This window comes from Ranitomeya imitator, chromosome 6 (assembly GCF_032444005.1).
Source record: "Ranitomeya imitator isolate aRanImi1 chromosome 6, aRanImi1.pri, whole genome shotgun sequence".
NCBI lineage: Eukaryota > Metazoa > Chordata > Amphibia > Anura > Dendrobatidae > Ranitomeya > Ranitomeya imitator.
In genome coordinates, this window is record NC_091287.1 from 439,592,357 (window position 1) to 439,608,670 (window position 16,314).

Consider the following 16,314-nt stretch of genomic DNA (forward strand, 5'->3'; position numbering starts at 1 on the left):
ATAGAGAAATCACCAACCACACAACTGAAGAACCGATATCAAATCTTTGTAGAGGATGAAGATGGCACACCTAAGAATGAAGCAATACCAGCAAGCAAAAAAGAAAAGGGCACACAGCAACAAGTGACAGCAAAAAGTACAGCCAAGAAGCAACGAAGAGTGGTGGTGGTGGGAGACTCACTACTGAGAGGCACCGAAGCAGCCATCTGCAGACCGGACATAACTGCAAGAGAAGTATGCTGCCTTCCAGGTGCGATGATCAAGGATGTGACCGATAGGATACCAAAGCTCTTCAGCTCCAAGGACGTCCACCCATTTCTTCTGATACATGTTGGCACCAATGACACGGCAAGGAAGGACCTACCGACAATCTGCAAGGACTTTGAAGAGTTGGGGAAGAAAGTAAAGGAACTGGATGCACAGGTAGTTTTTTCTTCTATCCTTCCAGTAGACGGGCATGGCACCAGGAGATGGAACAGGATCCTTGATGCAAACAACTGGCTAAGACGATGGTGCAGACAACAAGGATTTGGATTCCTGGACCACGGTGTGAATTACTGGTATGATGGACTCCTCGCCAGAGACGGACTACACCTCAACAAACCTGGGAAACACACATTCGCCAGAAGACTCGCTACACTCATCAGGAGGGCGTTAAACTAGAAGAAGAGGGGACGGGAAGAAAAACATTAGACTCGAACAAAGACGACCCAGGAAAACATACTCAGAAGGGAGGTAAGAACATTTCTAAAACAATTCACAGTGAGGAGATTGGAACAAAACAAAATCCTCTAAACTGCATGCTCGCAAACGCCAGAAGCCTGACAAACAAGATGGAAGAACTAGAAGCAGAAATATCTACAGGTAACTTTGACATAGTGGGAATAACCGAGACATGGTTAGATGAAAGCTATGACTGGGCAGTTAACTTACAGGGTTACAGTCTGTTTAGAAAGGATCGTAAAAATCGGAGAGGAGGAGGGGTTTGTCTCTATGTAAAGTCTTGTCTAAAGTCCACTTTAAGGGAGGATATTAGCGAAGGGAATGAGGATGTCGAGTCCATATGGGTTGAAATTCATGGAGGGAAAAATGGTAACAAAATTCTCATTGGGGTCTGTTACAAACCCCCAAATATAACAGAAAGCATGGAAAGTCTACTTCTAAAGCAGATAGATGAAGCTGCAACCCATAATGAGGTCCTGGTTATGGGGGACTTTAACTACCCGGATATTAACTGGGAAACAGAAACCTGTGAAACCCATAAAGGCAACAGGTTTCTGCTAATAACCAAGAAGAATTATCTTTCACAATTGGTGCAGAATCCAACCAGAGGAGCAGCACTTTTAGACCTAATACTATCTAATAGACCTGACAGAATAACAAATCTGCAGGTGGTTGGGCATTTAGGAAATAGCGACCACAATATTGTGCAGTTTCACCTGTCTTTCACTAGGGGGACTTGTCAGGGAGTCACAAAAACATTGAACTTTAGGAAGGCAAAGTTTGAACAGCATAGAGATGCCCTTAATCTGGTAGACTGGGACAATATCCTCAGAAATGAGAATACAGATAATAAATGGGAAATGTTTAAGAACATCCTAAATAGGCAGTGTAAGCGGTTTATACCTTGTGGGAATAAAAGGACTAGAAATAGGAAAAACCCAATGTGGCTAAACAAAGAAGTAAGACAGGCAATTAACAGTAAAAAGAAAGCATTTGCACTACTAAAGCAGGATGGCACCATTGAAGCTCTAAAAAACTATAGGGAGAAAAATACTTTATCTAAAAAACTAATTAAAGCTGCCAAAAAGGAAACAGAGAAGCACATTGCTAAGGAGAGTAAAACTAATCCCAAACTGTTCTTCAACTATATCAATAGTAAAAGAATAAAAACTGAAAATGTAGGCCCCTTAAAAAATAGTGAGGAAAGAATGGTTGTAGATGACGAGGAAAAAGCTAACATATTAAACACCTTCTTCTCCACGGTATTCACGGTGGAAAATGAAATGCTAGGTGAAATCCCAAGAAACAATGAAAACCCTATATTAAGGGTCACCAATCTAACCCAAGAAGAGGTGCGAAACCGGCTAAATAAGATTAAAATAGATAAATCTCCGGGTCCGGATGGCATACACCCACGAGTACTAAGAGAACTAAGTAATGTAATAGATAAACCATTATTTCTTATTTTTAGTGACTCTATAGCGACAGGGTCTGTTCCGCAGGACTGGCGCATAGCAAATGTGGTGCCAATATTCAAAAAGGGCTCTAAAAGTGAACCTGGAAATTATAGGCCAGTAAGTCTAACCTCTATTGTTGGTAAAATATTTGAAGGGTTTCTGAGGGATGTTATTCTGGATTATCTCAATGAGAATAACTGTTTAACTCCATATCAGCATGGGTTTATGAGAAATCGCTCCTGTCAAACCAATCTAATCAGTTTTTATGAAGAGGTAAGCTATAGACTGGACCACGGTGAGTCATTGGACGTGGTATATCTCGATTTTTCCAAAGCGTTTGATACCGTGCCGCACAAGAGGTTGGTACACAAAATGAGAATGCTTGGTCTGGGGGAAAATGTGTGTAAATGGGTTAGTAACTGGCTTAGTGATAGAAAGCAGAGGGTGGTTATAAATGGTATAGTCTCTAACTGGGTCGCTGTGACCAGTGGGGTACCGCAGGGGTCAGTATTGGGACCTGTTCTCTTCAACATATTCATTAATGATCTGGTAGAAGGTTTACACAGTAAAATATCGATATTTGCAGATGATACAAAACTATGTAAAGCAGTTAATACAAGAGAAGATAGTATTCTGCTACAGATGGATCTGGATAAGTTGGAAACTTGGGCTGAAAGGTGGCAGATGAGGTTTAACAATGATAAATGTAAGGTTATACACATGGGAAGAGGGAATCAATATCACCATTACACACTGAACGGGAAACCACTGGGTAAATCTGACAGGGAGAAGGACTTGGGGATCCTAGTTAATGATAAACTTACCTGGAGCAGCCAGTGCCAGGCAGCAGCTGCCAAGGCAAACAGGATCATGGGGTGCATTAAAAGAGGTCTGGATACACATGATGAGAGCATTATACTGCCTCTGTATAAATCCCTAGTTAGACCGCACATGGAGTACTGTGTCCAGTTTTGGGCACCGGTGCTCAGGAAGGATATAATGGAACTAGAGAGAGTACAAAGGAGGGCAACAAAATTAATAAAGGGGATGGGAGAACTACAATACCCAGATAGATTAGCGAAATTAGGATTATTTAGTCTAGAAAAAAGACGACTGAGGGGCGATCTAATAACCATGTATAAGTATATAAGGGGACAATACAAATATCTCGCTGAGGATCTGTTTATACCAAGGAAGGTGACGGGCACAAGGGGGCATTCTTTGCGTCTGGAGGAGAGAAGGTTTTTCCACCAACATAGAAGAGGATTCTTTACTGTTAGGGCAGTGAGAATCTGGAATTGCTTGCCTGAGGAGGTGGTGATGGCGAACTCAGTCGAGGGGTTCAAGAGAGGCCTGGATGTCTTCCTGGAGCAGAACAATATTGTATCATACAATTATTAGGTTCTGTAGAAGGACGTAGATCTGGGTATTTATTATGATGGAATATAGGCTGAACTGGATGGACAAATGTCTTTTTTCGGCCTTACTAACTATGTTACTATGTTACTATATGTTTCTATTATATTTTTCCTCTAATTGTTCCACTCCTGGTTTTGGCTTACAAATACTGATGTAAAATACTGACCAAATACTGCTAGTGTGACGGCAGCCTTAGGATGGATTTGTGTAGACACACTATAGGGAGCAGGGTGTGGATTGTTCCAGACCCACTAAGTTGGGTACTCTGGGAATTGGTGAGGACACAGTAGGAGGATTGGAACGGTCACACTGAGTGGGTGCTGGGAATTAGTGCTGACACACAGTATGAGGAGTGGGTGGGATTAGTGTGAACACAGTATGAGGATTAGGGGGTTTGCGTACACAGTATAAGGAGTGGGGGGATTAGTGCAAACACTGAGGAGTGGGAGGGACTAGTGTGGATGCAGTATAAGGAGTTGAGTGATTGGTGGACCAGTATGAGGATTAAGGGGGATTGATGCAGACACACTGAGGAGTGGAGCAGTTTGTGCGGTGACAGAATGAGGAGTGGGGGTGTGTGTGGACTCAGTACGAGGAGTGGAGGGATGCAGACACACTATGAGGTGTGGTGGGGATTGGTGCGGACACAGTATGAGGAATGGGTGGTTTTGTGGACACTGTATAAGGAGCGGTGAGGGGATTGGTTTAGACACACTGAGGATTGGGGGGATTATTGCGGACACAGTATCAGGAGCGGAGGGGATTGTACAGTACAGACACAGTATACGTATTGAGAGCATTGATATGGTATGAGGAGATTGGGAGGGATTTGTGTGGACACAGTATGAGCAGTGAGGTAGGGGAAATGGTGTGGACATTGTATGAGGTGAGAGGGATGGAATTGGTGGGGACTCAGTATGAGGAGAGAGGGAGGGATTGGTGTGGACATAGTATGAGGAGCGAGGGAGGGATTGCTGTGGACAGAGAATGAGTAGCCAGAGAGGGATTGGTGTAGACACAGTATGAGGAGGGAGAGAGTGGTGTGGACACAGTATGAGAAGTAGGGGGATTGGTGTTGACACACTATGGGGTGCGAGCGGCAGCTGTGCGGAGACAGAATGGCAGTATTGGGAGTGTGAGAGACCTGAGAGGAGACAGTATGGCAGTTTGGGGAGCTAGGGGGACCTGTGAGGAGACAGTATGGCAGTTTGGGGAGCTAGGGGGACCTGTGAGGAGACAGTATGGCAGTTTAGGGAGCAAGGAGGGCTTGTAAGAAGACAGTATGGACAGTGCAATATGTGAAAAATCAGTATGAGGAGTGGGGCGAATGGCTGTGGAAACAGTATTTTGAGTGGTGATGTATTAGACAGTATGGAGAGTGAGGAGACTATTGAGGGGATAGTATAGGGGCAGAAAAGTATGATGGGGCTCAGAATAGAGACTGGGCAGTGTGAGGGGACTGTATGCCTAGGAGGGGAATATGATGAGGTGGCCCAATATTCCGATTGTTCACTATAAGGGGGACACAATGTGAGAGGACAGGTTTAAGAGGAGGCCCAGTATGGAAAGTAGTGCCAAATTGAATTCCTGCCTCGGGTGCCAAAAAGCCTAGCTACACCACTGGTCTTCACAGAACCATACAGCTGACACTAAGCTTGTGGTGTTTTATGATTCTATCGTTGGTTATTATCGGGTCATGTAATATTCTCTACACTGGAGGATTTTCTACCAGTAATCTGTACTGCAGTGATCTTCAGTTTGATATATATTGTTACAAACATTCGTTATTGAATATTCATTAGGGGAACTTCCTTGCCCTGTTTTCTTAAAACAGGAGAAGTCCCAGAATATAGGATTTGTTGATCATGTAAGTTGGCTTGCTGTGCTGGATCTGACGGGTCTATGGCTATGTGCACACGTTGCGGATTTGCCTCTGGAATTTTCTGTGCGGATTCTGCATCTCTTGGCAGAAAATGCAGGTGCAGATTTGATGTGTTTTTCTTGCGGATTGTGTGCGGATTTCATGCGTTTTTACCCCTGCGGATTTCTATAATGGAATGGATGCAGAAACGCTGCAGATCTGCACAAAAGTGACATGGTCCTTTTTTGAATCTGCTGCTTTTTCCGTGCAGATTTTTCCGCACCATTAGCACAGCATTTTCTTTTGCCATTGGTTTACATTGTACTGTAAATCACTTGCAGATCTGCAGCGTTTCTGCTCTTGAAAAAACGCTGCAGTTCAGCACCAAATCTGCAACGTGTGCACATAGCCTAAGACCTCACCACATCGCTAATCTTGAGGGTGCACTTACACTGGCTAGTCATGTGTTGTTCGTAGGAAAGCTTGATTCCCCGTAATTTCATACACCAAATTAAATTATTTTTATAGCTTGCTTAACCCCTTAGCGCCCTTTGATACGCCTTTTAGCGGCGGCAGTTAAAGGGCATTATTCTTCAGAGCCATTAAAGCGGCGCTGAGAAATAAGGTTATAGCGCCTCCCAGCATGGGGTAACTGAGACACCAGAGAAAACATGATAAGGACAAGTTTTTACGGTCTGCTGTCACATAATTGCCGTTACTCACCAAATAACAGCATTCACACAAGAAAAAAAAATCCGTGTTACAATTCATTTCTCTCTCATGTGATATGATCTAACATATCAGAGAAGAGATCACAGTGATCAAAATAAAAAAAAAATGTAAAAATTAAATCCCACTTTGTCACCTCCTTTGTTAGAAAACAAATTATAAAATAAAATTGTACAAAAAAAATACATTTTTTGCAGTTGAGGTTAGGGTTGAAGTTGGAATTGGTTTGGTTTCTTTTTTCAAAAGAAAAAAAGAAAATAAATGATCACAATATGATGACAAAGGTTCGGTGCTCAGGTATTCACATAGTATCGCATATCCCCGCATGTTTTTTTTGGGTGGGGACTCGAGCAAGTCACTCAAGCACCCGTGATATTCGGTGTATACCCAAGCAACCGATTCAAACTGGAGTAGCGAGCACTTGCGCTTAACATTAATGACAACATATTCACTATGACAGCCTAATGTTAGCAAATTCTGTGTCATACCTGTTGGTTCAAAATTCTCATTATACCCCATGATAAAATCCTTGAGGAATGTAGTTTCCAAAATGGGGTCACTTGTGGGGGGGTTTCTACTGTATAGGCACATCAAGGGCTCTCCAGTGCGTCTGCTCTCGATTCCAGCCAATTTTGCGTTCAAAAAGTCAAAAGATGCTCCTTCCCTTCCGAGCCCTGCCGTGCGCCCAAACAGTAGATTTCTCCCACATATTGGCATACTGGGGAGAAATTGCACAATAAATTTTGTGGTCTGTTTTCTCTTGTGTACACTTGTGAAAATAAAAAAAATTCGGTCTTAAGTTAAATGTTCATTTTTTCCTTGCGCATTGCTTCCATTCTCGTGAAGCAACTGAAGGGTTAATACATTTTTTTAATGCGTTTTGAACACCTTGAGGGGTGCAGTTTTTAGAATGGTGTCACTTTTCGGGTACCTTCTTTTAACCCTCATAACTTCGTAACATCAAACACTGATTCCAAAATTGTTCTGATGTAAAGTAGACATGTGGGAAATGTTATTTATTAACTATTTTGTGTAACATGACTCTCTGATTTAAGGGCACAAAAATTAAGTTTGAACATTTTTCTTAAATTTTGCCAAATTTACGTTTTTGTTTTTTTTCATAAATAAACGCAAGTCATATTGAAGAAAGGTTACCACTGTCATGAAGTACAACATGTCACGAAAAAACAGTCCAGTGCTTTCAAGAATGACAACAATCATTGTGCATCATTCAGTGTCCATTGTAAGTGCTGATTGTCTTTACAGGCTATTAAACAGTCAATTGGCAAATATAGCCGTTCGGTGGTCATTTAACAGTCGCCATCGGCCAGCGTAAATTAGTTTTTCGGCTCCTTCAGACACAAACTGACTCCTTAGGTTATGTGCAGATGGGGCGTATAGCCTGTAAACTATCATGAGAACATACCCTTAAACACATTTTCTAATCTTAGGCTACTTTCACACTAGCGTCGGACTCGTTCCGACGCTAGCAGTGAATGCGCCGCACAGCGGAGGCAGCGGATGCATTTTTCCAGCGCATCCGCTGCCCCATTGTGAGGTGGGGGCGGAGTTCCGGGTCGGAAAAAGCGGTCCGTCGGCAGCAAAAAAATGTTACATGTAACGTTTTTTGCTCCTGGTGGACCGCCACAACACGGCGCAACCGTCGCACGACGGTTGCGACGTGTGTCAATGCGTCGCAGTGCGTCGCCAATGTTCGTCTATGGGGCAAAAACGCATCCTGCAAACAACTTTGCAGGATGCGTTTTTCCCCCTAAACGACGCATTGCGACGTATTGAAAAAAATGCTAGTGTGAAAGTAGCCTTAGACGCAAAAAAGTGTGTGTGTGCCCTGCAGCCGTTAAATAACCGCCATTTGGCTACGGTTGCTGATCGATGGTCATTTAATTCCCTGTTTAGACCCCTTTCACACATTAGTTTTTTGCCATCAGTTGCAATCTGTCGAATTTTGAAAAAAAACGGATCCGGCGACGGATGCCGCCAGATCCGTTTTTTTCTCATAGATTTGTATTAGCGATGGATGGCCTCACTTTTCATCCGTTGTTCGCCGGATCCGTCGAAAATTGTCCAGCGGTCGGAGACGACGGACAAAGTAACGCTTTTTGTGTACGTTGAAAAAACGGACGGCGACGGATCCGTTGTTTGCTCGAATGGAAGCCTATGGGCGCCTGATCCGTCAAATGATGGAATCCGGCGACGGATTCCGTTTTTTTAAACTGAGCATGCTCTGATTTTTTTTTTTTTTAAGGATCCAATTAGCCAGATCCGATAGTCGGATCCGGTGAATAACGGATCCGGTCTATCAGTTTTTCAAAATCTGCGTCGGATCCGTCGAGCCAACGGATTGTGACTGACGGCAAAAAAATGTGTGAAAGGGCCTTAGTGAGAGGCTGCACTACCCATGCACCCAGAGTTCTCGGCAGCACACGTCCTGTTTACACAAGATAAGGTGCCGCTAAGAAGAATTGTTTTTCTTTTTAAGCCTGCTTAAAAATCATTTCACCAAATAAGAACATTTTGCTCATTTATCAAATGATTGGCTGCCTGTTCACACTGGCCAGTTGTTCCTGGAACGCACGGTTATAAAGCAGAGGGTGGTTATAAATGGTATAGTCTCTAACTGGGTCGCTGTGACCAGTGGGGTACCGCAGGGGTCAGTATTGGGACCTGTTCTCTTCAACATATTCATTAATGATCTGGTAGAAGGTTTACACAGTAAAATATCGATATTTGCAGATGATACAAAACTATGTAAAGCAGTTAATACAAGAGAAGATAGTATTCTGCTACAGATGGATCTGGATAAGTTGGAAACTTGGGCTGAAAGGTGGCAGATGAGGTTTAACAATGATAAATGTAAGGTTATACACATGGGAAGAAGGAATCAATATCACCATTACACACTGAATGGGAAACCACTGGGTAAATTTGACAGGGAGAAGTACTTGGGGATCCTAGTTAATGATAAACTTACCTGGAGCAGCCAGTGCCAGGCAGCAGCTGCCAAGGCAAACAGGATCATGGGGTGCATTAAAAGAGGTCTGGATACACATGATGAGAGCATTATACTGCCTCTGTACAAATCCCTAGTTAGACCGCACATGGAGTACTGTGTCCAGTTTTGGGCACCGGTGCTCAGGAAGGATATAATGGAACTAGAGAGAGTACAAAGGAGGGCAACAAAATTAATAAAGGGGATGGGAGAACTACAATACCCAGATAGATTAGCGAAATTAGGATTATTTAGTCTAGAAAAAAGACGACTGAGGGGCGATCTAATAACCATGTATAAGTATATAAGGGGACAATACAAATATCTCGCTGAGGATCTGTTTATACCAAGGAAGGTGACGGGCACAAGGGGGCATTCTTTGCGTCTGGAGGAGAGAAGGTTTTCCACCAACATAGAAGAGGATTCTTTACTGTTAGGGCAGTGAGAATCTGGAATTGCTTGCCTGAGGAGGTGGTGATGGCGAACTCAGTCGAGGGGTTCAAGAGAGGCCTGGATGTCTTCCTGGAGCAGAACAATATTGTATCATACAATTATTAGGTTCTGTAGAAGGACGTAGATCTGGGGATTTATTATGATGGAATATAGGCTGAACTGGATGGACAAATGTCTTTTTTCGGCCTTACTAACTATGTTACTATGTTACTATGTTACGGTGATCAGTGTAGATGCACCCCAAGTATTCAACAAGTAATGGATCATAAACTAATACAGATTAAGTCTCAAATTGCTGTCCAATATCAGCCTGAGCTATATACTCAGCTGGCATTGGGCCTCAGGGTTATATGGTGTGCCCATACTAGCGCCACATACGCTCCTTACTGCTCTATTCTGTGGAGGTTTACACAGAACCCTAGATACCTGCTCGTGTCATCAATCTACGAAGACCTAAAACAACAAATATTTATTAACCGGCCCAGCCCAATTATAAAATAAGTAAAGTATTGATAATCGCCCTCACTGACCCCCCATGGGTTTTTCTAGTAATTGGCTTATCCATAATTTCCAGCCAGTTCTGGGCGTTGAGATGTAACTGCAAAGCTAAGACCACCTGGTGTCAGAACAGGAAGGATGTCATTGTAATTATATGCAAGACCGAACCCTATCACCTGGGCAACCCCTTTAACGCGGGCATTGTCATGGTGGTATAGAGCAGAAGAAGAGATTCTTTATGGCCATTCTCCTTTAAGAACACTTGAGAACTGTCTGTGTCCTGGCAGCCATGGTTCCTAGTCCTCTTCTTCACCAGCTTGGTGTTCTTTTCTCTTGAGCCAGAACGTGCAGCCCAGGAAGCATCTAACAAATTGGGGTTTTACTCGCCAAGAGGAATAGTAGGCTGGAGCAGGAAGCCAGACAGAGAGCGCACGGAGACATAGATTTTTGTAATTGAACTCGATGCATGTTGAAAGGTTGAATATATAGCGCTGAACAGTAGGGAACGCTGAGGTATGTTGGAGTAAGTGGTGCATGTGATTCCAAACATCTGGCCGCGGCCCCACCGCTGCACGGGGACTCATCTGGTGCTCGTTCTCCTAACAAAGCACATAATGCGCCAGAGAGAGCCATTGAAAATTGGAATTGTCTGATGTTTATTTGTGGGTAATTGCGGCTAAGCGGTATATTGCTGTAGAGTTACAGTGATCCATTCTTGGCGCTGTCACACTTACAGTACAACATTTGTGGAGCCATAAATCAGCATCTAATTCCTCTTGACCTAAAATAAACGGAGGCCTTGGACTTAATTTAACTGATTTTCCCCCGTAATGAATCCGGGGCGGGAGGAAGCGGCGAGCGCTGTAATGCTTCCCTCCATGTGCCAGTTGTTAAGTGCTTGTTTACATGAAGTTATCATAACACGTTTTCAGGATTTCATGGCTCTGTTCAATGTTTTCCTTAACGCGAACAACTGAACACCCCATACGGGATCCCAGCTGCTCGGATTTGTGCAGCTTTTGACCGCCGTTTTCAATTAGCACGGTTTGTTAGGCCATCGCGATAATTGGTATGTTAATCGCAAGCCCAGGAATCCCCCCATCCCCTCCATCGTTATTTGAAAATTAAAAACTTCCATTTCAGAGAATTGTGAATCAATTCACGACTGGCTTGGAGCCAGGTCTTCTCTATCCTAGCGGCACGCCTGAAAAAATGCACTTGCTTTCCTAAGTGCTTGACGAAAGTGTGAGATGATTAATTCCTTTCATTATTTTGCTGCAAATTCTCCTGACCCCTCCGCGATGGCTCGATCGCCCACTTAGAGGCCATGCATATTCATGGCTGCAGCCACCCTCCCTGCCTTATGGAGCTGCGGCCTGAGCGCGGTGCAGTAATTGAGCTGCACTAGATTGATTGCTCTGGGGAGCTGTAAGGCCTTTAAAGGTGAAAACATATCAGTCCTGTTAATTAGGAAACAAAGCTCCGGTGGCAAGTTCAACAGTCAAATGCTGCCACTGCTCAAACGAGGAGGACCATGATGAGTTTTTCCACCGTGGACCTTGTTTACTTTCTTGGATGTGCGTGAGATCCCTCTATGTGCAGACATTTCCAGGACATATCCAATTATTGGATGGGATCAAGATAAAAAAAAAATGACTAATTGTTCAATACTTCTTATAATACACTGTGCATGCTAGTATAAAGGGAAAGCCTGTAATGTAAAGCACTGCGGAATGTGTTGGCACTCTAGAAATAAAAATTATTAATAAAACCTCCTGTCAACAATATATCGCGTGCTTACATGACAGGTGATAAGTGTGATCTCTGGATGCACAACACTTGGGAGCTCCAACGCTCACGAAAACCTGGGTCCCAAAGTCCTCGGTATGAATGGAGCAGTAGTGAGCATGCGCGACCTCTCCTGCATTCACTGCACATGCTCACTACGACTCCATTCCCTGCTCCTGAATGGTGCAGATCTTAAAGGGGTAACACTTCTGCATCAGGAGGCGAGTGGGGCTGTAGATGAGCAGAGAAGGATCACTGCTTTAATAGTCAGGACCCGATGATCATGCACTCACCTATCTCCTGGATAGGTGATAAATGTTGTGTCTGGGAGAAACTTCTTAAAGGGGTTTCTAGTTTATATCCATTCCTGTTCCACTTTAGATCTACATCCATACTTGTAAATGGCAGATCGTTTAGTTGATTTACAAGCAGCCAAATATGAAGGGAGCCCTTCAGCAGCTATATCTGTACTTTGAGTCATGGCAGCTACGGTAATTACGAGTTCGTTCTCCAGCGAGTCTGACACTTGATTTGCCAAGAAGAAGGTAGTCACTCCCAGCAGTGCCCATTTTTTGAGCCCAGCCTGTTTTCGGAGTAGTGAAATTTGATTAACTCATCTGACAGTAACATTTATTTTAGTTATTTTACTCCCATATACAGACATCACTGTCCCCATTGGGGCTCACAATCTAACTTCCCTATCCGTATGTCTTTGGCGTGTGGACCCGGAGAAAGCATACAAATTCCTTGGTGCTAACCACTGAGCCATCCTGCTGCTTCACATAATTCTGCTTTTTCTACCTCTCTTACTCTATATATATATCCTGTAGAGTAGTGTGGGATGTTAGTGATTGTACGGCCCAGTAAGGAGATGCAGCGTTGTACCTACGTGCAGTGTTTTCCGTACGCTGGCACTGCTATTTCTCTCCCTGCCATGGCTGCTGCGGTGTGGTCCCTGAATGTCGCTCTTGGGGGCAGTGTCGCTGTCTGTATACATCTGCTGTACGGGGTTATTTACGCCTAGTCCGGTCCCTACATCACAGTAGTGGTGTGTATTACGTGGCTGGGAAAAATCCTGCTGCTTAAAGGTATACATAGCCTAAAGGAAAAAATGAAGCAAACACCCTGGTCAGAAATGCCGTGAAATTGCCTTGCTCTATTGTTTAGTCTGGTAGTTATGGAAATGTTGATAATAAGAGTCAAAACGATCTAAAACACTCCACAGACTCTGTGGGTAAAGGATTATGCTGAAGAGGCATCTCGAACTTCAGAGACAGGAGCCCAAACCACAAGACAGCTAATCCTCCGAAGAATCCCAGAAGCCTCTGTCATGATGTATAGATTGATTGATTGGCCCGGCCATGTATTGTCTGTCAGCATTTGTGTATTATCAGTCGCAATCATTTCCATCTCCCTCATATGACCAGAATTAGCAATAGGAGAAGGGGAGGGGGCGTCATAGCTTCCTGCTTGTTCCATACACGTTGGGAGGTTTCTGGGTCTGCACGCTAGCAATGGGGTAAGAGTTTAATACTTTTTACTCACAGGGCCAAGTTTATACTGTCTAAGGTCTCATTCAGACGTCCGTGTCAATCGGTCCAGGCAGGGCCCTACAATGCACAGACTAACTACAGCTTACCAGCCCGAGTCTGACCGCTCCATATATTAGTGCGTGCATTGCAGTCTGGTCTAGGACCGATGTTCACAGATATCTGAATAAGCCCTAATAATCATTACCCAGTCATTCTTTTTAGGCATTATTCACACATCCCTTTTTCTGACGTACAAGAAAAACAGACCGATTATTTTGATCACAATGTGGTCTGAATGTCATCAATTTTTTCTTGTACATGGAGAAAAAAAAATTTCTCCACCTTCTCTGTGACAGTCTGTTAAAATCAAACCGCACGCAGATGCCACCTGAGTGCTATGTTTTTATTTTTTCCAAGGACCGATAGACTTGCATTGCCAATTGTGATCTGGCACTCAGATAAAAATTGAACATGTCTGTTAATTTTCCTTGATCACTCTGTCCATGGAAAATCACAGACATGTGAATGGCCCCATAGACTATCACAGGTTTGAGTTCTATCTGTGAAGAACTAGAATAGCACTCATAGGCAAAAACACACATCTGAATGAGGCCTAACTTATTTGTCTTGACTAAACGTCTTGTTTCAATAGTTGGAGGATAAGGGGCTGTTTTTTTGTGCAGCGTATCTCAGGAAGGAACCATAGGGTTAGACTAGTAAAAATTGAACTCCATGTTTTCTGACTATTTTTAATTTTTTTTTTTTAATTAGTCAGCAACAAATGAAATAATGAATATAAGTTCTGTTTTAAAGAGTCCTAATTAAAGGGCTATTCCTTTTCTGCACTTCAGTGGTCTAATGCGTTCTACTGTTCAAAAATCACAAAATCATCATTACTTATCCCTTCCTGCATCAGCGCCCACCTCTGTTGCTCGTTGACGTGACCTCAGCGGTGGCATCGCGCCTGCAACTAATCAATGATCTCAGCGATCATGAGAAAGACAGCACAAGACTTCTGGGTCCAGTGATTGGCAGCAGCAGTCTTGCGCTGTAGTTGTGATGCCATCACTGTCCAGATAGATCAGTGGAGAAGTAGCAGAGAGACGCTGATGGAATAAGTCTAAGTTCACATTTGCGTTGTGCGCCGCAGCGTCGTCGCCGCAACGCACAACGCAAACAAAAACGCAGCAAAACGCATGCACATGCGGCCCCATGCGGCGCCAATGTTAAAGATAGGGCCGCACGACGCATGCGTTTTTTAAAAGGTCAGCGCCGCACAAAAAATCCAACATGTTGCGTTTGCCGCGCCCAGACAGGTGCGCCCTAACGCCGCATGCGGCGTAAAACGCAACACAACGCATGCACATGCGGCCCCATGCGGCGCCAATGTTAAAGATAGGGCCGCACGACGCATGCGTTTTGTTGCGGCGGCGACGCTGCGGCGCAAACCGCAAATGTGAACGTACCCTAAGAAATGGAACGTGGGTTTGTTGTTTTTTTTCACAGATGCCCTTACTATGCTTTGCTCCCCACAGCTATCTCATTCTTTGGAGCCACTCATGAGATGACATATTATTGTACCCCCAACAACATCGGAATACTGGATCACGTTAGCTCTAAACCTTAAGTCTATCATAACTGCTCTAGAGGTTTGAAATTCATCACCGTTTTTAATGAGGGCAAGCCTAAATCTCCTGGTCCAGCTGAATTACATCCTAGGGTACTGAAAGAGATAGCAGAGGAAGTTGCAGAACCACTAGCTAGAATCTTTGAAAATTGCTGGAGAAAAGGAGAAGTCCGATAAGATTGGAGAATGGCAAATGTTGTCCCCATCTTCAAAAAAGAAAGAACATCGAGCCAGGAAATAACAGGCCTGTGAGCCTTGCTTCTATACCAGGAAAGATATTTGAACTACCGTAATTATTAAACAGCATGTATGTAAGTACTTGGACAAGAATACAGTAATTAACCAGAGCCACCATGAGTTTGTAGCAAACAAGTCATACCAGACTAATCTCATTTCCGTCTAAGATGGAATCACTGACTAGGTGGATCAGGGATATGCAGTAGATATAGTATATATCTCGACTTCAGCAAGACATTGGATAAAGTATTTCATACTATCCTTATTGAAAAAATGACTAAGTATGGGATTGACAAAGCTACGGTTAGGTGGATTCATTCAGTGATCGTACTCAGAGTTGTAAAAAATGGTTGCACATTCAATTGGAAGAGTGTTTCAAGCGTTCTGTCCTGGCCCCAGTGTTCAACATTTTTATAAATAATCTAGATAAGGGAACTGAAGATAAACAACGGTAATCAAATTTGCAGATGATGCAGAGCTAGGAGGGACAGCTAACACTAGATAATACAGAGAAAGGATTCAGAAGGATCTAGGTAAGCTTGAATAATGGGCAGCAACTAATAGAATGGTATTTAACAGGGAGTAATGCAAGATTCTACATCTGGGCAAGAAAAACGAAAATTACATCTACAGAATAGGAGAAATTGAACTAAGCAACAGCACGTGTGAAAAAGACTTGTGTATACTAATAGATCACAGACTGCACATGAGTCAACAGTGTGATGCAGCAGCAAAAAATGCAAACACAGTTCTGGGATGTATTAAGAGAAACATAGAGTATAGATCTCATGCAGTGATTATCCCCCTCTACTCCTCCTTGGTCAGGCCTCATGTGGAATAGTGTGTCCAGTTCTGGGCACCACATTTTAAAAAACTGGAGCAAGTTCATAGAAGAGCTACCAAGATGATGAGCGAACTGCAAAGTAAGTTCTATGAGGAACGATTAAAGAATCTGGGAATGTTTTGCTTGCAAAAAAAGA

The 16,314-nt window shown here is 43.4% G+C and overlaps 1 protein-coding gene across 1 annotated transcript in view; it reads left to right on the forward strand.

The window, feature by feature from the left end:
* The window catches only part of RAB2A (RAB2A, member RAS oncogene family), a 162,748-nt gene that overhangs the window by 112,227 nt on the left and 34,207 nt on the right, over window positions 1-16,314 (forward strand). The window lies entirely within an intron of this gene.